This window comes from Stenella coeruleoalba, assembly GCF_951394435.1.
Source record: "Stenella coeruleoalba genome assembly, chromosome: 16".
Lineage (NCBI taxonomy): Eukaryota > Metazoa > Chordata > Mammalia > Artiodactyla > Delphinidae > Stenella > Stenella coeruleoalba.
Genome location: NC_137162.1, coordinates 7008972 through 7034692, shown reverse-complemented (window position 1 = coordinate 7034692; position 25721 = coordinate 7008972). Strand labels below are relative to the sequence as shown.

General features: G+C 43.6%; 1 long non-coding RNA gene across 1 annotated transcript in view; it reads right to left on the bottom strand.

Moving 5' to 3' along the window:
• Positions 1–25721, bottom strand: part of LOC307174879 — a 157400-nt gene that overhangs the window by 16207 nt on the left and 115472 nt on the right. The window contains exon 2 of the long non-coding RNA XR_013824192.1: positions 11729–11847. This is a non-coding gene — a long non-coding RNA (uncharacterized lncRNA). The remainder of the gene's footprint in view (positions 1–11728; positions 11848–25721) is intronic.

The window sequence follows — 25721 nt, the reverse complement described above, 5'->3', positions numbered from 1 at the left end:
TGAAGTTTTACCCCCACCATCCCTGCCCCTGTGGTGATGGCACGTAGGGAATGAACATTCCCAAGAGATCAGGGCTTTGAGGAGAGCAAGGCTTAGGCTTAATTACTCTTATAAACATTAGGGGGATTATTTTTGCTCCATCATTCAAGCTTTCAATAAAAATAGTCAATACCAAATACTTTTCAGTCCCAGAGCTGTTGCTGCTTGACATTCTGTGCTCATGATGTTTCTGCAAATTGACTGTTCAGTGTTTTGTTTTACTTAACTTATCAGGGTTAGTGGTAAACCAATGAACAAATATCTTCTCTCCCCAGAGTCTTCTCCAACTTTGAAATATTGTTACTTCCCACCTCCTCCCCTGCCCCATCTCCCCTGGGGCTCAGCTGCCTTCAGTCCTTAGCCCTTCTGAGCATTCAGGTCTCAGCTGAGTGCAGTTGTCCTGGACAATCCCCCCAACCTCCTCCCTAATCTGTTCTTTATTTCAACACCCTCTGCTTTTCTTTCATAGAACTTACTCCAATTTGTAATCCATTTATTGATAGGTTTCATTTAAAAATAATCTATCTCTCTGATTAGAACATCATTTCACTAGAAGCAGCATCACCTATATTGTTCACCACCCATATTTCCGGTATCAGCCATAGTGCTTGGCACATAGCAGGCATCTAACTTGTTGGACAGGTAATAGTGTCTCCATTTTATAAATGACAACAATGAAACATGGAGAAAGTGATGAAGCCTGGATTCCAGCCCACGTCACCCAACGTTCCTATTTCCATAATCCCTCCCTGAATTAGGGAACAGCTTATTCTCTAATTCATCATGGTGGGTTAAAATGGCCACAAATTCTTTATCACATTGAGAGGTGGTGCATATATCCCATTCTTCCGATCCCGCTGGTCCTGAATTGACGACAAGGATGCTGCAGAAGGGAAGCTGCACCAGTGCCAGGCTCGGCCTCCCAGGGGAATAGCGACTCTGCACCCCTCCCTCTTGGAACACTTACTCTTGGGGTGCCTGAACTGCCAGGTGAGACTACCTTTCTGGAGAGACCACATGGCAATACCATGTGGGGAGGGAGAGTGGCCCAGCTGACCCAGCTTCTCAGTAGAACCCCTCCAGATGACTCCAGCCCCAGCTGCCAATCGGCTGCAACTTCACGTGCTCGCAGGTGAGAGCAGGGGAAGAAACTTCCCGCTGAGCCTGTTACCCCACAGCACCACGGGAGATAAAATGGTGGTTGTTTTAGACAGGGCGGTGACTGGGGTAAGGCAAGAAGGCACCCAGGGCACAGGTATAAGGAGGAAGGAGGTGCCCACCCTGCACCTGCTGGACCTTGAGAACAAGTATCTCCTTAAACCCAGTGCCCTAGGGGCCTCACTTAGTCCTGGACTCTAGTTTTCAGCCATTCGGTCTGGGTGGTTTTAACCCAGCACTAGAGAATTAAAACACTGTGGTACCTGGCACAGAGCAGGTGCTCAGGGACACACAGTAATGGAATCAAGTAAGGTACAAATCACAACTTCCAAATAAGGTAATTTCCATAGGAATCTCTGGCCCTGAAATATTTTGTATCGAACTATCTTTGACACATCATTCTTACATATTTCCCTGCCATTCTAAACTCTGTCATTTTCTCCACTTCAGCAAACATTTCTGAGCATCTACTTTGCGGTCGGCACTGTCCAAGGTGCTCGGGGAAGGGTGGGGAGAGGGCAGGGGAGACAAATGAACAAGACGTGGCTCCTGCCTCCCAGGAGCTGAGCACAGAGCAAGGCAGCCCTCTGTGGACGGCTGAGGTAGCAGAGTAGGTTCCTATAAGCCGGGGATCACACATCTTGTCCGTAATGTAAGTGTAAATATGTCAATCATACTTCTCCATTTTTATGTTGACATAACCATGCTTTTCTTGTTGGAATGTCTAACGGAGGCTTGGCCCCCAAGGGCTGACTGGGCACCTGGCTGGCTGCCCCTTCCCGTCCTTGGGTCTGGGGGGCCGTGTCAGTGTTGCTTCTCTTTCTTCCAGCCTCTTCTCCCCCAGGCGGGGATGCAAACTGTCTGTCTCAGGGGCCAAGCAGGAGATGCAAATAAAGGTCAAGTGGAGGGCAGGCCCGTGGCCAAGGGAGGCCCTCGTTCCCTCTGAAGGAAGGCAGGACTCAGCAGATCCTGCCTGTGGAAAACACAGGCTCAGTGTTCTACATGGCCAGATCTTAATAAAAGATGGACATCTGGATTTTTCCTTGAAATTGGCAACAGAATGGTGATAGATGAAACAAAACTTGTCTGTGGTCCCCACTGGACAGGGGTCGGGATGGTGGACATCTGGCCTCTAGCTCTCTCAAGCCACTGGCTGTGTAACGTTGGCCAAGTCATGTCCCTTCCTGGGTCTCATTTTCTTCATCTGGAGAGTCATGAGTCTGGAAGTTTCCATCTCCAAAGAGTGATTTCGCTTCAGGATTTTGGGCCCCCAGTACATGGTCTGACATATACTCTACTAGGTGGTCAATAAATTGATGTTGAATTAATCAAAGAATGAATTATTCATCTGGCCTTTTTGCAAAGATAATCAACCTCAGAATAAGGTCTTAGACAAGTTCCTCCTTTTTCTTAAAGAATTCTCCATTGTTTTCTAAAAACTTCCTTTGATGCAGTTTGCCACCCCCCTAGTTTTCAGTTTCTTTTTTCCATGAAACCTTAGCTTTCGGAAAAGCAGACCCCCAGACCCCTCTGCAAATCTCTGGTAGTGCCGGATGGCATGGTCGTCCACCCTCTGGCAGAGCTTCTGGGGTAGTCCTGATGCGCTCCCGCGGTCCAGGGCCACTGATGGGAAGACCACACCCCTTCCATATCAGATGGGTGTGAGCTTCTGAGAACTAGACTCCCCTGAAGAAACAGCCCAGGGCCAAGAAGGACGCCTGGCCTGTGGAGATGCCCTTAGTGGCTTAGCAGCCAGTAGGGAAATCGCTGATGGGGTTCACCCGCGGCTGTGGAAGGACAGGTGATTTCCCCAAGCATCTCCAGTCCAGGTGATAGCATGGCAGCTGCACCTTCTCCTTATGGAAACCCCTACCTGTGCAAATGAAGTCAGCCCTAACAGAACAGGATCACAAAGATGATGCAGATTAAGATGGGGTTTTCCAGTACACATGGAATCACAGAATTTTTAAACTGAAGGGAACTTAGGAAAGAGGACAACTGGAAAAAGAGACTGACTATGTGTCACCCACTCTTCTGAGAGCTCTATTTCACTCAATCCTCAGATTAGATGAGGCATTATTATACCACTTTACCAATGAGAGATGGAAGGCAGGTGAGGAAGGTAATTTCCCCAAGATCACGTCATGTGGAAGCTGCAGAACCAGGACTCAAACTCAGAATTATCTGGCTCCAAAGTCCTCATTCCTCCTGAGAAATCTAGAGCCAATTTACCAGCTTCGTCTCCTTCACTTGACAGGTGAATAAATGCGAGCTCAATGGCTTTGCCAAGGTCAAGAGTGAGTGTGAGAGTAGCTGGGGCTGCCCATGCCCCATGTGTTTTCCACGTCAGGTGTGGCCAACCGGAGTCCTTTGGCAAAGCATCCAACTCTGGGTGATGCCAGGCTGCTGGAGTCAGGTCCCCAAGCACCAGGGATAGAAACCCTTGTGCCACCGCCCCCTCTTCATGGCATCCTCAACCCCGACTCATTTTGGATCAGGCCAAGCCAGTCACCTTCCAAAAGAAGCTACTGGAATGGGCATCAAAGGCCACCCTGAGCACAGCTTGGGACATAAGAGCTTGTGGGCAGCGGTCCATGTGTAGCGACCCACAGAACCGCTTCTCCTCTCATCTCCCCTTGGAGTGCCGGCAGGTTTGTGGTCCAGGGATTTCACTCAGGGCCACGCCAGGGAAGTAGCAGTGACCCTGCTCTTGTTTGCTGACCTTTCCCCCTCCACCATCCACCTTGAGCTGTGAGTTTCTGTGAGCTTCACAGCCGTCCTAAGATTCGTTTCAGCCTGGAAAGTTCTCCCGCCGCTAAGCCACCTGTCAGCCAGCACCTCCTACACCAGATGGCCTTCCCCTCCCGCCCCCTGTGCAGTCCAGCCAAGCCCAGGCCCGGCATGGACAAAAGAGGTCCCGAGTGGCTGCGGCCAAGGTCTATGTGTCCATCTGGACGCAGGTATCACAGAGCTGTGGCGCTGCCACAGAAAAGACTTTGGCAGGAGGGAGGTTCCTCGGCTTCTGGCCCTTGATTCCTTGTCAGTCTTGCTTCAAAATCAGACACTGTGTTCAGATGCCCAGCTTCTCGGGCAGGTAGGCAGCCCGCCTGGAGAAAGCCTTCTAAACGCCTCCTCAGGTGGGGTGGGTCTGCTTTGGCAACCACTGAGGGCAAACCATCCCCTTCCTTTGCCAGAGAAAAGCCTGACCACAGATGGCTCCCCGCTCTGCCTGTGCAGGGCCTCGAGGTCTGGTGTCCCAAGGTCATGGCCAGCAACCCCTTCCTGCCCCACTCCCCCGCAGTTCCCCACCCCGCCTCCTGGGAGAGCCTTGAACTTTTTTCAGTGCCATCCCTCGCAAAGACTTCCTTTTAGCTCTTCAACTTGACCTCATACTGTGAGTCAGTCAAATGAAAACAGGAGGCAATGTTACTGTATCGAACTGTTTACAAAATAGAAAAGTGAAGAGGAAGCTGTGCTTTGTTTTCCACACACTAAGAACACTAAGGGACCTACTTCTTTTCAATTCTCTCCTTTTTCTACGTGAGCATAAGAAGGCTGTTGAAATGGCCTTGTGAGAGGCTTGTTTTTGCTTTCAGCCAGACCCTCTCCCTTCAAATCCCACTGGTAGGTAATATATTCTTTTTTTTTTTTTTTTTTTTTTTTTGCGGTATGCGGGCCTCTCACTGCTGTGGCCTCTCCCGTTGCGGAGCACAGGCTCCGGACGCGCAGGCCCAGCGGCCATGGCTCACGGGCCCAGTCGCTCCGCGGCATGTGGGATCTTCCCGGACCAGGGCACGAACCTGTGTCCCCTGCATCGGCAGGCGGACTCTCAACCACTGCGCCACCAGGGAAGCCCGGTAATATATTCTGAATTTAAAAAAAAAAAAAAAAAAAATCCCACTTCATTCTGAGTTTCCAAACCAGCATAACCCACTTCTTATTCTAAACAAGTGAACAAACATTAGTCTTCAGGGCCAAGATGTCAGTGTTAAAAAAACAACAAACCATAAGTCCAGGTCTTTACTACAAGCATTAGCTGATAACTGCGGAGCTATCCATGCTTTTTCCTTACATCTTTTATTTTTTCTCGAGCGGTAGCTTCAGGAAGCATCTTCGTTTTCATTCCAGTGCGGCCTACATTGGATTCAAATTTTCAAAATGGCACCAGAATATCGTATCAGTTTCCACAGTAACTGGTAAAATGGAACCCATAAGAATGATCATTTTCTTTTATGAGAGACATGTTGGACCAGGGCAATCTTGCTTATATTAAGCCTGCCTGGGATGGTGGGTGGATTGGGCGTGAGTGAATTAAATGTTGAACTGGCAGTTCTACTGGACTTCAGACAAACATCATGTTGACTGAACACTGATTTGCTGGCACTCCTCAAATCACTGTTCTGCTATCTCAGCATCCCAACTCTTGCGATCTTTTCCATTTGCTTCTTTATGGACGGGCAAGTCACCTGACAGTAGCCGCCTGGACAAAGCTGGCGTTGCAGTTTTGCCACACTCGCTCGGCCGTCACCTGACGCCTGCCATCACTTGCCAGCCTCATTTACACATTGCCAATTCTAGGGGGAGAATCAGATCTAATTTGAGCACCGTTGTATCTGCTTATTTTACACACAGATGTGAGTACATTTCTCTCTCTATTACGTAAGTATTTAAGCTTTCATTCCAACTGTCTTTAAGCAGTTACTACAGCAAACAACCAAACAGACAACCCCCGCGGTGCCAGAAATACCTTTTCATGGGCCTTGTTCTCCAAAGGCTCTCAAAAACGAATGTTGTGAAATAAAGCAAGACTAGTGCAGGTTACAATAAAGTCACCCCAAATTAGCCAAGTGTCTCTCTGAACTACTTCATATATTCTGAAAGTGCGTGCTGAGTAGTGGTGGGTGGAGTGAGTCTTCTGTGTTCCCAGTTTTGGCTCCTCCAAATGAAATATTAATAATATTACTACTGCTACATTTGGCAATATAAGGAAGCTTCCAGTAATAAGTTGCTTGTATTCACTGCAGGTTAGCAGAACCACAATTTATGTGGTATAATAGGTGTGTCCCCAGGCACATAGATTGATCAGCGAGTTACTGAAACCCTTGAGGATAATTCATTCACCGCAGTGAAGGCTCACCAGGAGAAGTGGATAAGTGCTGCATCAGCAAAACCTTGCTCCCATGAGTCAGGACTCAGTTACTCTTTTTGGCTGGATGATCCCAGATGCAAATGACTGACTGTTGGTGTCCATGCAGTCAATGGGTACAAATAAGCCATTTTATGGGTGCAGAGGATGTGTCTCTGCGTGCAAAGAATTTCAGTCTGACTGATGTCTCCGGTTGTCCTGGTGGCTCTGTGGAGAGGACTGCCATGCAGTACTGGAGTGTAGACGCAGGAGGCACCCCACCGGGATGGGAAAGATGAGTCAGCTCAGGCTGCTATAAGAAATACCTGGGGGTGGGGGCTTAAACAACAGACATTTATTTCTCAGAGTTCTGGAGGCTGGAAGCCTAATATCACGGTTCTAGCATGGTTGTGTTCTGGTGAGGGTCCTCTTCCTGGCTTGTCGACAGCCACCTTCTTGTATCCTCACATGACCGAGACCACATAGCAAGTATTTTCAGTTTTGTGAGCCATATAGTCTTGTAGCACTAATCTTAGTCAGGAAGGCTCTACCATCATGACCTAATTATTTTCCAAAAGCTCCACCTTTAAATACCATCACATCAGAGGTTAGGGCTTCAACATGTGGATTTTAAGGAGACACAGACATTCAGTCCATAACAGAAAGTGATGGTTATAGATGCCTTTTTGGGAGGGAGACTAAGAGGATGACTGTTGAAGGACCAGCAGGGGGCTGAGAAGTATAGAAGCAGTCACACTCAGCTTTGGTGGCTTAGAGCATTTAAAAGGTTCCCCTACCTCATCCTGCCACGTTGAAGGTCCTTTGGAAATTTAACCTGCTCTACGCTCCATACCCCTCAGCTTACCATACCCCAAAGCTAAACACCTGAGCTGAAGTTTGTGGTTCTAGGTCCAAAACTGAGGGGGAAAATGTGGTTCCTCGTTGAACTTAAACCCTCTAGTCTCTCTAGAGGAGACTCTAGAAGGAGAGGGTTCTGGTGAGCAGAGGGCATACAGGAGAGCAGGACTGTCCTACTCTGCTTGACCCAAGAAGTCTGGCAAATGGAAGCTCTTTAGGTAGAACCATCTTCAGGCACCTCTTCACTACATAAGTCACCAGGATTAATAAGATGAGAACCCACTGAAGCTCCTCAGATAAAACATCTATTTACCAATGACATCATTATTTTCGCCTATGGCTGAGGTGTCCTTGTGAAGGAGTTTCCTTTTGCCTAAGAAGACTTGCTTCTTTAGGATCATTTGGGGTTTGTGCAGAGGTAGTGCACTAAACAGAATTCTGGGCTCAGAAATTGTTTCCCATCATGAGCTGCTCAGGTCTGGAGATTCAATAGCTCCTGGCCACTGTCTCCTTATTTTCTCCCTGGAGCCCAGTCCTACAACCAAAGGGGTCAGCAAACTTTTTCTGGAGAGGACAAGATAGTACATATTTTCAGTTTTGCAGGCTATGTAGTCTTGTAGCACCTGCTTAATTCTGCTGTTATTGCATAAAAGTAGCCATAGACAATATGTAAACAAATGGGTGTGGTTGTGTTCCAATAAAACTTTATTTACAAAAACAGGAAGGGGGCAGGATTTGGCCCCTGCTGTAGTTTGCTGACTCCTAACTTAGATGATGTTGGTTGTTCAGCCAGCTCAGACAATAAATCATTCATTTGTTTAACCATGCACCTACTCTGTATCAGAAACAGTTCTAGGTGTTTGGGATATATCAGTAAACAACAGTGACAAAAGTCCCTACAACTCTGTGCTCTTAGAACTTACATCTTGGTTGGGGAGGCAGACAACAAATCAATGTGATGGTTCCCTTCTATACATCTGCTCTCCATCTTCTCCACCTCACCCTAGAGATGCTCTGTGCTCCGGTGGCCCACATGGGCTGTGTCAATACACTCTCTTGTTTCCAACTTCCTCCCATTGGGTCCAGCCCATGAGAGGCACAGGCAAAGAGGATTTTTATTCCTCCAGCTTCTCAAATACTCAGTCCATAATACCTAGTTGGGTGTATATCTGTATACAGATATCTATAGCTGCATACATAGGTGTATTTCTAAGCAGCATAATTGTTCTCAAAAGAACGTATTAGAATCCCAATAGCACAGTGGTTAAGAGTATGGAATCAGACAGACTTGGGTGACTTCTTGGAGCTTCTGTCTTCTCAAGCGTAAAATGAAAATAATAATAAACTGCCAAACTCATAGGGCTGCCACGAGTGTTAAATGTGATAATGCAGGTGAAGGGCATAGCGCAGTGCCTGGCACATAGAAGAACCTCAGAAAATGAGAGCAGTGATCAAGATATAATATGTGGTATGTTGCAGGTCACGTTGGTGAGTTAATTTAAATATTGTGCTTACTATGAACACATCCTTTCGTGTCATGAGTATAGTAGGCCTAAGGGCAGGTACATGGAGAGATTCAGTTGGCTTTGGTACAATGTGTCTTATACTGATCTATGATCTGGGGGTTGGGGCTCATTAGGAGACCCTCCCCCCCCCCACTCCCACCGCCACCACAAATGATCCAACCAAACAAAAACACAATGGGTTCTCACAGCCACCAATCCTGAGACAACTATACTCTTCTTAAGTCCTTTCCTTAACTCCTGGGTGGGTGACAGACCAAGGACCATTGCTGAAGTGAGTAGTGTCATCTGCTTTATGTGCAAGAAGAAGTGGCATGAGTGACAATATATATAGACTCCTGGGCAGTGGCCACTAACCTGGGCAGCTGGCTAGGATTGGAAGGTCAGAGACAAGGCAGTGGTGTCGAGGCGCATGGATGGACATATGTGAATGGGCACAAAGTGTGAAGATTTTTTTTTTTAAATAAATTTATTTATTTATTATTTATTTTTGGCTGCATTGGGTCTCCGTTGCTGCGCGCAGACCTTCTCTAGTTGCGGTGAGCGGGGGCTACTCTTAGTTGCGGTGTGTGGGCCTCTCATTGTGGTGGCTTCTATTGTTGTGGAGCACAGGCTCTAGGCACATGGGCTTCAGTAGTTGTGGCACACGGGCTCGGTAGTTGTGGCTCGTGGGCTCTAGAGCGCAGGCTCAGTAGCTGTGGCTCACGGCTTAGTTGCTCTGCGGCATGTGGGATCTTCCTGGACCAGGGATTGAACTCGTGTCCCCTGCATTGGCAGGTGAATTCTTAACCACTGCGCCACCAGGGAAGCCCCCCAAAGTGTGAAGATTTTTATATCACATATTAATGCTCATTGCAGAGCATCTACTACAAACGAAGAACTGAACAACAAAGGAGACAAAATGACTCAGCCAGGTGACATTAACCAGACTTCGTCACTGGCCACCTAGAAGTGACAACATAGGCACATGAGTGGAGGGGCCGTGAGGGTAGAGGTGAGGGCTATGTGTGCGCTCAACAGCGTGGACTCCCACTTACGGGGGTCAGTCTAGCTCTTGACGCCTCTGAATGTCCAACCTGCAGCAACAGAGACCCATGCCGAACCTTTGATATGGCACTATTCCTTGAAGAGACCAACCAGTCACTTGGTGGCAAATCAAATTCATAGGGCCCTTGCATTCTGGAATGGCCCGCGAGTCATCCTCAGAGGGATAGATATTTATTCCAGTTACGGGTTTACCTTTCCTGCCACAGAGGCTCAGCCAGCACTATTAACTGGTGGCTTACGGAATGCCTGATCTGTAGGCGTGGAACCCCACGAACTATAACATTCAACCAGGGGACCCACTTCTCAGTGAGGGAGGTGTGGGACTGAGCCCCTGACTGTGGGATCCACTGTTCGCATCAGACACTGCACCAGCCTGCAGCAGCCGGCCTCAGTGAATGCTGGAACGGCCTTCTAAAGGCTGTGCCAGCTCAGAGGCAGCACTCTTGAAAGGCTGGTGTGCCAGCCTTCAGAACACAGTATATTCATTGAATCAGACACCACTCTATGGCTGGCCCTGCGTCTCTAGTAAGGAGAATGCACGGTTCCAGGATCTAAGGAGTGGAAGCAGGTGTGGCCCTGCTTACCATCACGCCCAGTAACTGACTGGGGAACTTTGTGCTTCCTGTCTCCACAGCTCTGGACTCTCTGAAAAAAGTTCCAACCTGACAAACACTACCTTAGTCAGTTAATCAAGGTTAACCTCAACAGTGATGTCCTATTGATAGAATATACCCTTGAAATGATGTGATGAGAATGACACTCTCCCTCTGTCAAAACACACAGCCCAGCCTAAGATGAGAAAAACATCAGGCAAATTCCAACAGAGGGACATCCTACAAAATCCTTGACCTAGTACTTCTCAGAACTGTCAAGGTCATCAGAAATAAGGAAAGTCTAAGAAACCATCACAACTCAGAGGAGCCTAAGGAGATAGGATGATAAAATATGGTATCCTGGATGGGATTTGGGAACAGAAAAAGGACATTAGGGAAAAACTAAGGAAATCTGAATAATTATTATAATTTAGTTAACTATATTTTAATTTAATTATCATTCAAGAAATAATGCATTTAGTTAATAATAATGGATGAATGTTGGTTTATTGATTGTGACAAGTGTGCCATACTTTTCTTTTCTTTTTTTTTTTTTGCGGCACGCGGGCCTCTCACCGCTGTGGCCTCTCCCGCTGCGGAGCACAGGCTCCGGACGCGCAGGCTCAGCGGCCATGGCTCACGGGCCCAGCCGCTCCGCGGCATGTGGGATCCTCCCGGACCGGGGCACGAACCCGCGTCCCCCGCATCGGCAGGCGGACTCTCAACCGCTGCGCCACCAGGGAAGCCCAGGTGTGCCATACTAATGAAAGATGTTGACAATAGAGGAACTGCGTGTGGGCATATGGGAACTCTGTACTATCTTCACGATTGTTCTATAAAGCTAAAACTATTCTAAAATAAAAACTTTATTGAAAGAAAGTTTTTCGCTCTCAAAGAGAACCCACTCTTGCCGGGAGACACAGCAAGGGTCTCATTGAACTAGAAGCTTTGGCTGTTGCCCGGGAACTTTACACTCTGGTGCCAGGGACCAGCAGATGAGGAATTGCCATCTTGGCAAGGAAAGTACCACGATCAGCAAAAGAAAGGGCATTTCTTTTCCTGTCCTTTTCTATGACGTTTGGGAATTTTGTGCCATAGTGTGAACATCCTGCTCTCTGGGTTCTCTGCTGTCCCAACTTTCCATGTCCAGCAGACCTGGTTCGGAACACACAGGACCTCCAGCCAGATCTCAGGACCCCGCAAAACCACCTTCACCAACTTTTATATAGGTTGCCATGTCTTGGGAGCCACAACACTTTTAAAAACTCCATGTTTCAAATACATTTTCTGGCAAAACAATGTTATCTTTGTAAGATATCCCCAGGATGCCCCCTAAGAACCTGTTTAATAAATAATGGTGGAGTGGAATACAGAACAGAACTTACCAGGGTGTTAGGCGTGACGCAGTGGAGTTTGGAGTCAGGTGCAAGTTCCAAGCCCAGCTCTGCCACTCACTCACTATGACCTTGGGCAGGTTGCTTCGTATCTCTGAGCCTCAACTTTCCTATAAATCAAATGGGAATGTTCAGCTGTTTCACAATCTCTAAGTATTAAGTGTGATGACAAATCTAGACCGGCACTTAAGATCACTTTCTTTTTCCTCCTTAAACTGAATTATAGTCCCCCTTCCTGCCAGGCTGGCAGAAATCTCCATGTTAGTAATTATTGAGGGCCCCTCCCTTCCTTAAATCACGGACATCTTCTTGGTGGTAAGAAAACTAAGAGAAATTTTCCAGTCTTCCCATCCTCATGGACCTGCAAGACCCTTTACGTGCAGGAGCATGTAGGGGTGCTGCCCATCTCCTCATCTGCCATTTTTTGGTTCATTCATTCATTCACTCATTCATGAAAAGTGGTTAACATCCAACTGCATATTTTGTGTCAGACACATTTCTAGGCAGTGTAAGAAGCAGTCAAGGATGGAGTAGACTGGACCTGGGGGTGCAACGCTGAGCTACCCATCAGCAGCAAAGCACTTATCCCTGCAGCTGCAGGATGAGTGGGCTGTTGACGGCTCACAGCTCTGTCCCTCTCAGGCCCTATTAAGGGTAGCCTGCGTCCACTGGGTGGTTACTGTGGGTGTACAAATGCCTGGCCCGTTGCATCAACTCTGAAGGGCTGCCCCTTTTCTCCTTCTGAAATTCCATCTTCAAGTAATTTCCTCAAAAGAGTGGATTAGGAATAAATTCCCTCCACCTTGTATTTGAACAACTTCGTTGAACACTTTTTAATAATCCCTCAAGCGTACCATCTGCTTCCAGCCAGGACCTTGGTCAAGGCACGATACACCTGCAGAATTCTGAGGATCGTGCTCTACTGCCTTCTAGCATCTATTTTGGTGATGGTAAGTCTGATGCCAACCCAACTCTTGTTCCTTTGTAGGTATTTTTCCTCTCTGGAAGCCATTAGGCTCTTTTATTAATTCTTGCTATGAAATTTTACAGAGATATGCTATATCAGTTCGGGATGCTTTTAACTGCAAGTAAAACAACCTCCTCCTCAAAAAATCCAATTAACAGCAGCTTAAGCAGTACACTTAAGTAGATGGTCCCAGGTTAGAGGCACCAATCCAGTGGTAATATTCAGGGCCTTTTCTGTGGGTCCTGCTTTACCAAGATGTAGAAGGAAAGGAGTCTTCTCATTGCTGTGCCTGTCGCCTCCTGGTTGGAAGACAGCTTCCACACCACACCCTGCAACTAAGCAGAGGCAAATCGCCTCTCTCTACGAGGCTCGAACCTTACTGTGAAAGTAAGAGCCCCACACCCACCCCGTACCATAACGTCTCGGCATCTCACTGGCCAGAGCCTGGCCGCATACCGACCCCTGGACACTCGCTACCATCTGAGTGTTTGTGTCCCTACCAATTCCTATGTTGAATCCTAACCCCCAAGATGATTAGGAGGTGATTAGCGATCAGCAGATGGGGCCTTTGGGAGGTGATTAGGTGATGAGAGTGCAGCCCTCATGAATGGGATTAGTGCTCTTACAAAAGGGACCCCACAGAGCTTCAGCGCTTCTTCCACATGTTGAGGACATAGCAATAAGTCAGCCATCTACAACCTGCAAGAGGGCCTTCACCGCAACCCAACCATGCTGCAGCCCTGATCTGGAACTTCCAGCCTCCAGAAGTGTGCAAGATAAATGTTGTTTATAAGCCACCCAGCCTGTGATATTTCATTATAGTCTGAACACACTAAGACAACACTCATTGGTGAAAGAGAATGTAATTTATTATAGTTGTTAAGACCAATTATAATTCATTCCCTGGGGTTAGAAGGGGTATACTTTCCTGATGTCAAAGGATGTCTGCCTGCTACCTCGGCCCCCAAATTGGAGACCTGTTAGCAGGGAAATTGTTTTGGGGTCAGCTGTAGAAGATGTCTGCTTCCATGTCTACATGTGGCCTTTTTACTTTCATGCTTTTAATTTGAAGTCTCATTTTTTCTTTTACCCTGGGAATTTTCCCCCCCATATTTCTTTGATAGTTTCTTCCTCTCTGTCTTTTCTATTCTTTCTTTTCAGAATCCTTTAAAATGAATATTGGACTTACTGGATGAATCCATCATATTTATTAACTTTTCTGCTAAACGTTTTGTGTCTCTCTGTCCTTTTTTCATCTTTTAGATTTCCTTGACATCATCTTCCAACCCTTGTATTTTTTATTTCATTTTACTTTTTTATTTCATGTATTATTTTATTTCAGATCTGTTATGTTTATATACATATATATTAACGCTTGTTGTCTGTTCCTTCTTTTATAACATCATATTCTTATTTTAATGATGCAATATAATCTCAAATCTCTTTGAGGATAATAGAGAGTTTTAAAAAATTCCTTTTCTATTTCTTGAGTTATCTCTGTTTCTTGCAGTTATTTTTGCTGATGTTCTTGTTTATTTATCTTTCCCTTTAATGTTGCAGATTTTCCTCAAATGCCTGGTGCGTTTAAAGAAGAGGGGATAAAAATGCCTGTTTGGGGGCCTGAGGCTATGTTTGGGGCCTGCTGACCTGAAGGTTTAGCATTCCTTAGGGTGCAGGGGCCTTAAGAGTCAGCTTCTGAGATGGGATTGCCCCACATGCCAGAATGAGTGCTTTGTTCTGGGCCAAGAGCACCCTCACCAACTGCCCTTGTTCACCCTAGACTTTTATTAAATAAATTGATTTAGAGAAGAACTCTCCATTTTCTTCCCCCTAGGTAGTAATGCCTGGCCAACCCCTGTTGGGCCTACAGAGAAAGGGATGTGTGAGTCTGTGTGGGGACTTAACCATTCAAAATAGAGACCTTTAACAAGTGCCCATTTTCAGCCCAACTCCTCACTGCTGCCCCCTGGAGGTCTGCAGTTTCCAAGTCTGGAGACTTTCTGGGTACTTCTGCGCCAACTGAACTCTCCTGCGCCCCAGGTTCTTCCCCACTCTGCTCCGTCTCAATAACCAAGAGTCTCCCGTTGCCTTTACATCATCTAGAAATTCATTTAAATTACTTATTCTCTGATGGCTCTCTCCAGTTCCCTTCACTGGTGCATGCTCCTATATTTTAAATTTTCTTCAATATTATTTTAATGGGGTCTCAGGAGAAAGGAGAATGCTGAGGCTCAATCTTGATCTGGAAAGCTACTGTGGAGGTTCTTTTTTTTTTTTTTTTTTTTTTGATAGCTTCATTGTTTAAAATTTTTTTAAATTTTAAATTGTGGTAAAATACATATAGCATAAAACTTACCATCTTAACCACTTTTAAGTGCACAGCTCAATAGCGTTAAGTACATTTACATTGTTGTACAGCCATCACCACCATCCATCTCTAGAGCTCTTTTCATCTTACAAAACTGCAACTCCACACCCATTAAACAACTCCCCATTCCCTCTGCCCACTCCCTGGAAACCACCCTTCTCCTTTTTGTCTCTATATTTGACTACTCTGGGGACCTCAGATAAGTGGAATCCTATCGTATTTGTCTTGTTTAACAGGCTTAATGTTCTCAAGATTCACCCATGTTTTAGCATGTCAGAATTTCCTTCTTTTTTAAGGCTGAATAATATTCCATTTCATGTACATACCACATTCTATTTATCTATTTATCATCAATGAACACTTGGGGTGCTTCTACATTTTTGGCTGTTGTGAGAATGCTGCTGTGAACATGGGTGTACAAATACTGTTGAGTTGTAAAAGGGCTGCTATGCAGGAGATCAGCAGCCAGTCAACTCCATGTCAGGTGTATTTGCGTCATGCCAATTTCCCACTGCACTGGGATGACAGCATCACACTGCCATCTATGTAATACTCCAGTGTCTGGAGTTTTACTTGACATACCTCTTCTGGGTCCATTATCATAACTCATGAGGTAGCTAATGCCAATGGCATTATTTCTGCATTACAGTTGAAGAATTTGAGCTACAGAGAGGTTAAGTGACTTGCCTAAGCTGGTAAGAGCTACAACTAAAACTACTGAATAATTCTCTCAGCTTGAAAGACATTGTTGGATTGTTGGATTTGCATAGACTCTGCTGTGGGTTGACTATGTAGACACAGCCATGGAATGATTATCTCTAATCTAGTAAATTTAATGCAACTTTTCCTAACTGATGAGACAGGTTGACATCGTAAATTTCATGTGAAAAAAAGAAATCTATCTGAAGCTCTGCCAGCTGAAACAGAATATCAGATATACTTTAACGATTAAAATTACAGAGATTCATTTCTCTTTATTTTTTATGGAGAGGAATAAGGTAAATGCTCTTGGGCTGTTGGCGTTATGTCTCCCATTTGTATATTCCTTCTAAACATGAACATTATGTTGTTTATTCATCTGTTAATGACAGCTGATTATCAAACCATAAATATACATGTTGGATCTAATGGTTTGTGAATGTTAAGCATCAGACAGAAATATTTGTGGATATTTAGAGAACTCTGCGTCTTCATCCCAATCACTACCTAGCTTGTCAGTTTTCTGTAGAATATCTGATTCTTTGTGCTGTCGGCCAAATCATGTGTTAGGCAGAAGCATATTTTCCCCCATTATTGCTATTTTTTTCTTCCTGTCAGTAAACAGATTAAAAAAGAAAGAAACATAACTCTCTTGTGTAATCTAGACTACAGATGTCACATTTTTTTCTATTTCTTTTGGAAAATAGCAAATGTGATTTCTTAAGGCTTTTCATTTTCAAATCATTTCAGGGACGTTAGCAAATACATATGCAGTCAGTATTCTTGTACCATATATTCAAGACAAATAACGATACGAAGATGCTAAAGTTCAAATTAAGGAGCCTTCATCCTTCAGCCCTAAAGTCCCATGGTACTTATTTAAAATTAAAAAATATTTAGCCACTAGCAGTTTGCTCCCTGAATGACAGGATACATTCATTATTTTCTAAGCAGAACCAGGGTGGCCTGGTGTTTAAGCTCTGACAGTATGAGAATACGTGCTGGAGAAAGACACACCGTTCCCCAGGGTACAACCAGGAGCCTCTGAGAACTTTCCTTACAATGTCTTCATTCTTCCATTCACCCAGCAAACAGTGAAAAGCACCTACTAGTGCCAGGCCTGCATTCAGCCCCGGGGAAATAGAAATGTCTGTGCTGGAGGTTCTCAAGGCTGGTAGGAAGGAAGGTAACATGGCAGAGTGGAAAGGGCTTGGTCAGAATCCTGTACTTACCTGCAAAGAGTGTGGCCTTAACCTCCCCAAGCCCTTCTTTGGCAGGGATGAAAATATACACCCCAAGGAGCTGGGAGATTAACTGGTTTACCCACAGCTGACTCAAGGCACAGAGCTGCAGCCCTCAAGACACTCCTCATTTATTTCCATTTCTTTTACTCCCCTTGATTCCTTCCAATGGAATTTCTATTCCACACACTCTACCAACAATGCTTTCTTATCTTCCTCCATTTTTGCTGCTGCACTGGACCCTACTGACCCTCAAAGTCTTGCCTTTTCTCCCATCAACACTGTCCTGTTCTCTTATCTCTCTGACCTCTTCTTTTCTGGAGCCCTTGCACTTCCCTTCTCTTCACTTTCTCAAATATTGGATTTTCACGAAGTCTCTGCTCATTTATCCCTTCATAATAGTGCTCTTTTAGCATCGATCATCTCTTCAAATCCTTCTTCTTCCTTAGGCATCACTAATGTCCATGTTCATGGCTTCGATCATCATCCTCACTCTGATGACCCCCAAACTGACATCTCTTGTTATTTTCACATTCAAACCTGTAGCTTGAATTTTCAACCGAATAGACAATTTGGATGTTCACCTTCAACTCAAAAATCTCTAACGTTATATATATCACCTTTCACCGAAACTCCCCTACTAGAATTTTCTTTTTTTTCTGTCATTAGCACCATTTTCTCAATTATCTACAAAGGAAAAATTAGACTCAAATCTAATTTTTCTTTTCTTTAACTGCTTTTTCATTAACTTATACCATTTTTATTGTCTCCTCTTTCAAAACATTTCTGAGCAGAAAAGCATTAGATTAAGTCACAAAAAACAACAGCAATTTTAATTTTTATTTTAAAATTTATTTATGTATATATTTATATCTTTATTGGAGTATAATTGCTTTACAACATTGTGTTAGTTTCTGCTATATGACAAAGTGAATCAGCTGTATGTATACATATATCTGCACATCCCCTCCCTCTTGAGCCTCCCTCCCACCCTCCCTATCCCACTCCTCTAAGTGGTCACAAAGCACCGAGCTGACCTCTCTGTGCTATGCGGCTGCTTCCCACTAGCTATCTGCTTTCCATTTGGTAGTGTACATGTGTCAGTGCCACTCTCTCACCTCGTCCCAGCTCACCCTTCCCGCCCCACCCCCGCTGTGTCTTCAACAGCAGTTTTTAAAACCTGTAAATAAATAAACCCATAAACTTATAAAGCAGCATATATAGTATGATCCCAATTTTGTTATAGTTGTATTATTTATGCCTCTCTCTCTCATCTGTCAATCAAATCTATCTACAAATGTGCATAAAAATGGACTGAAAGAATGTTCAGAAAATGTTGATGGTAGGTGTTCCTCAGTAATGGGATTGTGAGTGAATTTTACTTTCTTTTTTACGTTTCATTTCCCTTTTTATTTTTATTTTTTGGACGTCTGATGCCCAGAATAGGATTAATTATAAGCCTTAGTTTATGATACACACTCATAATTTGTCCCTCTTATTTACCCTTTTGTTTGATTCTTTGATGACTGCAGTCAGAATCTATGCCCACCATCTAATAACCCAAGCTCTTGAACAATAACATAAGCTTACATTTCCTGTGTGCTAGGCCCCACCCCCAACATCTCCTGGGTCCTACCAGCAAGGCCTAAGGGGTCCCAGTGGTCCACATCCTGTCCAACACTTAGGATGTCAGGTTTCTTAATTTTTGCCAATCGAATGGGAATAAAATAGCATTACTGTGGTCTTGGTTTGTACTTCTTTAGTACTAACAAAATTGAATATCTTTTTGTATATTTACAGGTTATATATATTCTTTCCTCCTCTGTGAATTTATGGACTTATGGCCTTTCCATTTTTCAAATAGGTTGTTTGTTTTTGTTATATTGATTTGTAGGAATAAGACAAGGATGCCCACTAATGCCACTGCTATTCAATACTGTCCTAGAGGTCCTTGTCAAAGAATAATAAAGACATGAAAAATAAAGACATTAGGACTGGAAAGGAAGAAATATATGACTATCATTATTTGTAGATAACATTAGTGAGTACATAGAAAACCGCAAATAATCTATACATTTTTAGAATTAAAGGTGACTTTAGCAAGGTGGTTGAATATGAAATCAAAAGACAAACGCCAGTGGCATTTCTCTATACGCCAGCAGTAAAGTTAGAAAATGTAATATTAAGAAGGTCATCATTATAAGAGCAAAACAATACTGTACAATACCCACAATTAAACAAAATAAAAAGATGCAAGACAAAATCTTAAAAATATGAAATTCCTCAATGAGACACATTTAGAAGCCCTAAATAAATTGAGAGAAATTTGATGCTCCTGGATAGGATTTTAACCCGCTCCCCTCCCCAATCTGGAACACTCCTCCCACTCATTAGCCTGTGAAATTACCCACCACTATAAAAACTGACAACACCATGCCCTGGTGCCTTTCTCACCTTCTGAGATGGCCCACACTATGTCTGTGGAGTATGTTTCTCTCTCAATGAATCCACTTCTTACCTATCACTTTGTCTCTCACTGAATTCTTTCTGCGATGAGACATCAAGAACCTGAGCTTCATTAAGTCCTGAAACCAGATGTGTGATCTCAACTGGAAGACTGTGGGTTTTGGCAGGGTTTGAGTCCCGGCTGCATGGGTTCAAGTCCCAATCTGAGGTGCACGGTTTCAGTACGATTAAATACAATATCAATCATCCTTACACAATGAGACAACACATGTGCAGAGATGCAAAGGTATAAGATTAAAGGAAGAAATGTATGTCTTAGTGTGAGTTTTCATGGAAGCAGAGCCTGAGACAAGGATGTGGGTACAAGTAGTTTATTTGGGATGAGATCCCAGGAAGTAGGAGTGAAGGAGCAGGGAGAATGACACAGGGAAGAAGGAAAAGCAAAGGGGGCACTTCATCACATAACAGTGGGCAGCAGGGGCAGGTTTCAACTGGGATCTTCTGAGAAGAGCATGGAATGGCTCCAGAATTGTCCCCTGATTGCGGGACAGGAGACAGAGTCTCCGGGATGGAAGGTGGAAAGATGGACAGCATGGGTGAGAGGAGTTGGCTCTCACACAGACCTGTCTACACTAGTCGGGGCTGAAATCAGGGGTGGTCCAGGGGATGTGACCTAGGGCACCAGAGGAGTCCACTATAGACTGATTCAATTTGGTTGAAAGAAATAGTTTACACATACATAAAGACATGCATGAGAAGCTCTCTTCACTGTGATCAGATTAACTGATGCCCTCTATTCCCTTGACGAAACATGGTCCATGTTTGTGTAGAACGCCTGGACTCGTAGGTTACTCTCTAGAGCCCTGGTTCTCAAATGTTAGGGAGCACCAGAATCACCTGGAGTGTTTGTTAAGCCATAGATTTCTGGGCTCCACCCCAAGAGTTTCTAATTCAATAGGTCTGGGCTGCACTGGAAAATTTGCATGCCTAGCAAATTTACAGGTGATGTTGACATTGGTGGTCTAGAGATCACTCAGTTAGAACATCTGTGCATTTTCCCCACCATCTGGGTTGTGTGATTACCCAGAGTCTATTGTGTTAGTTCCCAAACCTGTTTATGTCAGTTGTACTTGTTACTGCAACCACATAATTTAATTAAGTGTCAAATGAACAGATGAAATGTGAAGGGGCAGAGAAAAATACACGTGTCTGTAAAATACAAGTTGAATGCTATTGAAAAGATTCAACATAGATGAGTCATTGAAAAATTGCTACAGAATTAGGAGTGGTCAAGACAATGGTTAAAGAATTAATAATTGAAAATTGAAAACAGGATATTATTCAAAAGACTATGCAAATATCTTTTAGTTCTTGTTTCGTTATAAAGTATCTCAAAATAAAAATGTATGCCAGTGTATTAACAGTGTGATCTATGTAAAAAGTACATCTGTAATGCCCTTGAGTACTTTACACTCAAAGAAGAGGTCTTGCACCTATATTAGAATATTGTCAAATACATATAAATTTGTTTTAATTTAAATATAGAGTTTAAGGTACTTATGAATTTTTTTCTGATTCCCTGCTTGCACTATTTTGATCAACTGACCTACCCTGATCCGACTGAATGGGAGAACTTCCACGGCCTCCACTATGAATCTGTCCTAAAGCAGTTTTTTCTCCCAGTCATGAAGCTGGAAACTAGAAATTCCAACGAGGATTCCTCAATGTCCTAAATAGTATTTTGTTATTTAAAATGTCAATTTAGTGTTTTAAATTGGCAGCAATGTATAAAATGTACAATTTTGTGCAATCTATTTGAATCGTTACCCTACCCCCAAGTACACACAGAATAAAATCTAAACACTTGGTGTGTCATTCAAGGGCTCTCTCTGACCTGACCAACATCTGTCTCTCACTCCCTGTCACTTCATTCTTCTCCCCTTCATATCCCTTGAATCACACATGAATTACATTTCCTAATTATGCAATATGTACTTTTTTATGAGCTCTTTCCTCTGGTTATCCATCTAGAGACTCCTATTTATCCTTTAAAGCCCAGCCCAAATGTCCCATTCCTGGGAAGCCTTTCCCAACTCCCTCCTTTATTCTAATAGCCCTTTGTCCATGGTCTTTGATAGTACTTGTCAGATTGCTTTGGATTTTTTTGCTTTGGTATCAGTGGAACCCATAGAATCTTAGCTTTCAATGTCTAGGACATTTATGATCTTTTACCACATTTTACTTTACCACTTTACCACAGGTTTGTTCCAGTTCTAACACTCAGTGACATTGTTGAAAAATATGAATGGACACTTAGCTTTATTTTTTTTAATTTTTAAAGTTTTTGGCTGCCTTGGGTCTTTGTTGCTGCTCGCGGGCTTTTCTCTAGTTGCACCAACCAGGGACTACTCTTCTTTGTGGTGCATGGGCTTCTCATTGCGGTGGCTCCTCTTTGTTGCAGAGCATGCGCTCTAGGCGCGCAGCCTTCAGTAGTTGTGGCGCACAGGCTCAGTAGTTGCGGCTCGTGGGCTCTAGAGCACAGGCTCAGTAATTGTGGCGCACAGGCTTAGCTGCTCCACGGCATGTGGGATCTTCCTGGACCAGGGCTCGAACCTGTGTCCCCTGCATTGGCAGGCAGATTCTCAACCACTACACCATCATGGAAGTCCGACACTTATCTTTTTGATACTTCTTACTCAACACTTGTAGACATAAAGACCCACTGTAAATTTACATAAATTTAATATATATTGTCTTCAATTACATCACTCTCTTAATGCTTAGAATTCTTCTTGTATTCGTAAGTAATACATCCCTGTTCTAAAACCTGTTTTAAAAATAGAGGAGTGAAACTCAAATTGTTGAAGAGATAGTTTTACTAAATATGATAGCTTCAGCATTTTACAGATTCATCCAGTGAAACTTCTTAACCGAGACAACATGTGCTCCTCAGTTTCCTCAGCTGTAAAATGGGGCAATAATAGAACTGCCATCTCAGGGTTATGGGGAGGTTAGAGAGATCATTTATGTAAAGTATCTGAACATAGTGGAAATCCAAGAAATGAACTGATTACACTTTTCTTAAACTGAGTTTAAAAATACTTAGAAACTGTATAGTCGTAGAGAATAAGGCCAACCATACACATAACCTAAGATCCAGGAATCCCACTCCTAGGTATTTACCAGATAGAAAAGCTCACACAGGTGCATCAAAAGACATGACAAGAATATTGATAGCATCTGTACTCATCATAGTCCCAAATTAGAAACAATCCAAATGTCATCATTAGAAAAGATAAATGCATTGTGTTACATTCACACAATAGAATGCTACACAACAAGAAGAACACTGAACTACAACAGGAAAAACATGGTTGAATCTCATCAGCACAACATCAGGGCAAGAATTCAGATGCAAAAGAATATGCTCAGTATATCCAATTGATATAAACTTGGATTACCTTCTCACATTAAAAGGTGTTTGATTTTTGTCAATGTGTTAGCTATTTAAATAATTTAAAACAAACAAACAACAACAAATTACCCCTTGGTGGTAGAAATTGTGAGCAGTCATCCGTAGGGGGCAGACACTGGGAGGGAGCTGAAGGGGCTCTGGGATGCTGTGATGGTCTAGATCTTGAACCAGGTGGTGATCTGGGTGTGCTCACCTTGTAAAACTTCATAAAGCTATTTATGAGCTGTGCATTTTCTGTATGATGCCACACTTCAACAAGAAGTTTAATTAAAAAGACAAAACTTGCTGGGTGATTGGAAGGATGGATTTGACAAACACAGTGACTAGGAATTCACGATGTTTGAATACGTAGCAGAGATGCAGGGAAGCAGTTAAGGGAACCATCAAGAACATATCCTCAAGTCTCTACATGAATCTAGGGATGAAAAGCAAAACCTCTGACAGTCATGACTTGTCTTCTGGATGACACAGCAAAAATGCTCGTCACCAGATGAGACAGGAGAGCAGCCATCTGGAAAAATAAATAATAACCTAAACTTCACACTGTACATCAGGATAAATTCTAAATGGATCGAAGATTTATAAGCAAAGTAGAAAACCGTAAGTTTACTACAAGAGAAATAAGAATTCCTTTTTAATCTTGGAGTGGAGAAGTCCTTTCTAACTGTGACAAAAGCAAGAAAACACTGATAACTTTGGCAACACAATAGTAAAAGTCTCTTGTATGGCAAAACCACCACAACCATATCACACACAAAAAAGAGAGCAAACAAAAAACTTGAAAAGCAAAGCCAAAAGACAAATGAAAACTGAACAGATAAATCATAATTCGTATCACAGTAAGAGGACTAATCCTCCGAATATGTAAAGAGCTCCTAAAAATTGATAAGAAAAAAAAAACCCAAACCAAACCTCAATAGAAAAACAGGCCAAATGATATGAATAAATAGAAAAGGAAATACAGATTGTTCTTAAACATATGAAAAGATGTTTAACCTCTCTCAAAATAAGAGAAGGGCAAATAAACATGGAGACGCTATTTTTCATTTATTAGATTGGAAGAAAAACATGTTTGATAACACTCTGTTGGTGAAGCTGTGGGCGAACACGTATGTTTCTACGTTGCTGTTGGGTGTGTAAATTGGTGCAGCCCTTCTGGAAGGCTATTTGGCAATATCTATCAAATATCTATCAAATTCCAGTTCCGGGAATTTGTACTGTAGCTCACATGTAAAATGACATATGTACCAGGTTATTCACTGCAGCACTGTAATCAGGAAAGCCTGGAGAAAATCCAAGTCCATCAACAGATGGCTGGTTAAATGGATGATGCATCCACACAATCTCTATTTAGACAAAGAAAGATCTCCAAGACACACCATTATGCAGAAAAGAGCAAGGGAGAACCGTGTACATGATATACTACTTTTACGTAAAGGCGCGTATAGCAGGTGGGGGCAATAGAAGAATCTATATTTGTATTTGCTTGATTTGTGTAAAGAAGCTTGGAGAAATACATTAAGAATCTCAAGGGCTTCCCTGGTGGCGCAGTGGTTGAGAGTCCACCTGCCGATGCAGGGGACACGGGTTCATGCCCCGGTCCAGGAAGATCCCACATGCTGCGGAGCAGCTAGGCCCGTGAGCCATGGCCGCTGAGCCTGCGCGTCCGGAGCCTGTGCTCCGCAACGGGAGAGGCCACAACAGTGAAAGGCCCGTGTACCGCAAAAAAAAAAAAAAAAAAAAAAAAAGAATCTCAAAACAGAGGTTATTCATGTATAGAGATGGAAGTGGGTACAGAACTGAGTGGGGAGCAGACTTTTTCCTGATTACCTTCTCACATTAAAAGGTGTTCGACCTTTGTGAATGTGTTAGCTATTTAAATAATTTAAAACAAATTAGGTATCACATCTTAGCCTGCACTGGTAGAGTTTTGGGTAGGATGCCCTCCCTCCTTCTTAAGCTGGTGATTTGGCAAAGGAAGATTAGAGAGAATTTATGTTCTTGTGTGGTTTGAGTCTTTCCATTAATAAAAGAGCAAATAGAAGTCATGTACTAATCCAGGGCTCATGTTTTCTTACAATGGTTTTTAGTGAAATAGAGGGATTTAAATGTGTGGTCCAACCTACTTTTGAGACTCATCTTAAACTGAGTTTTGGAAGTCTAGAACTGAGGAAGCAGAACCGCAGGAAGGGTTTTTGGATCACTCACTTGTAGCTTCAAAGGCAGAGACAAAGGAGAGGTGGCGAGCAGCAGGGTTTGGCAAAAAATTCAGCACACGCCAATTTTACCCAATTACCTGGATCTTTCTAACACAAAGAGCCTGTAGGTAAAAATAATTCTAGACAAGTAACATCATTCCTTATTTTATTTTGTGCAACTCAGAGAAGTATGACTCAAATCCACAGCACATCTGTGTCGAAATTCCACAGACCCTCTCTTAAGGGGAAGGAATGTCGTGCTTATTCATGCAACACATACTTCCTGAGTGAATAACTGAGTGAACAAGGCTTTGTGTCTCTATCTTTTGGGAAGAACTTGCATCACACAGCCAGCAGGGTAAAAAGGAAATTAAGATGCATGTGGCTGGCGGACCAACTTGATGAGTGGCTCTCCTTTAATTAAAGAGAACGTGAGGTGAAGTCGTTGTCTGCAAGTTACAGACTTTGAGAAATTGTCTCAATAAAGGAGAACTTCATTTGGCCTTAGGTAAAAGCCAATCAATAAATTACTTGGCTGAGGGCAGAGACGTGAAGAGAGAGAGAATAAGG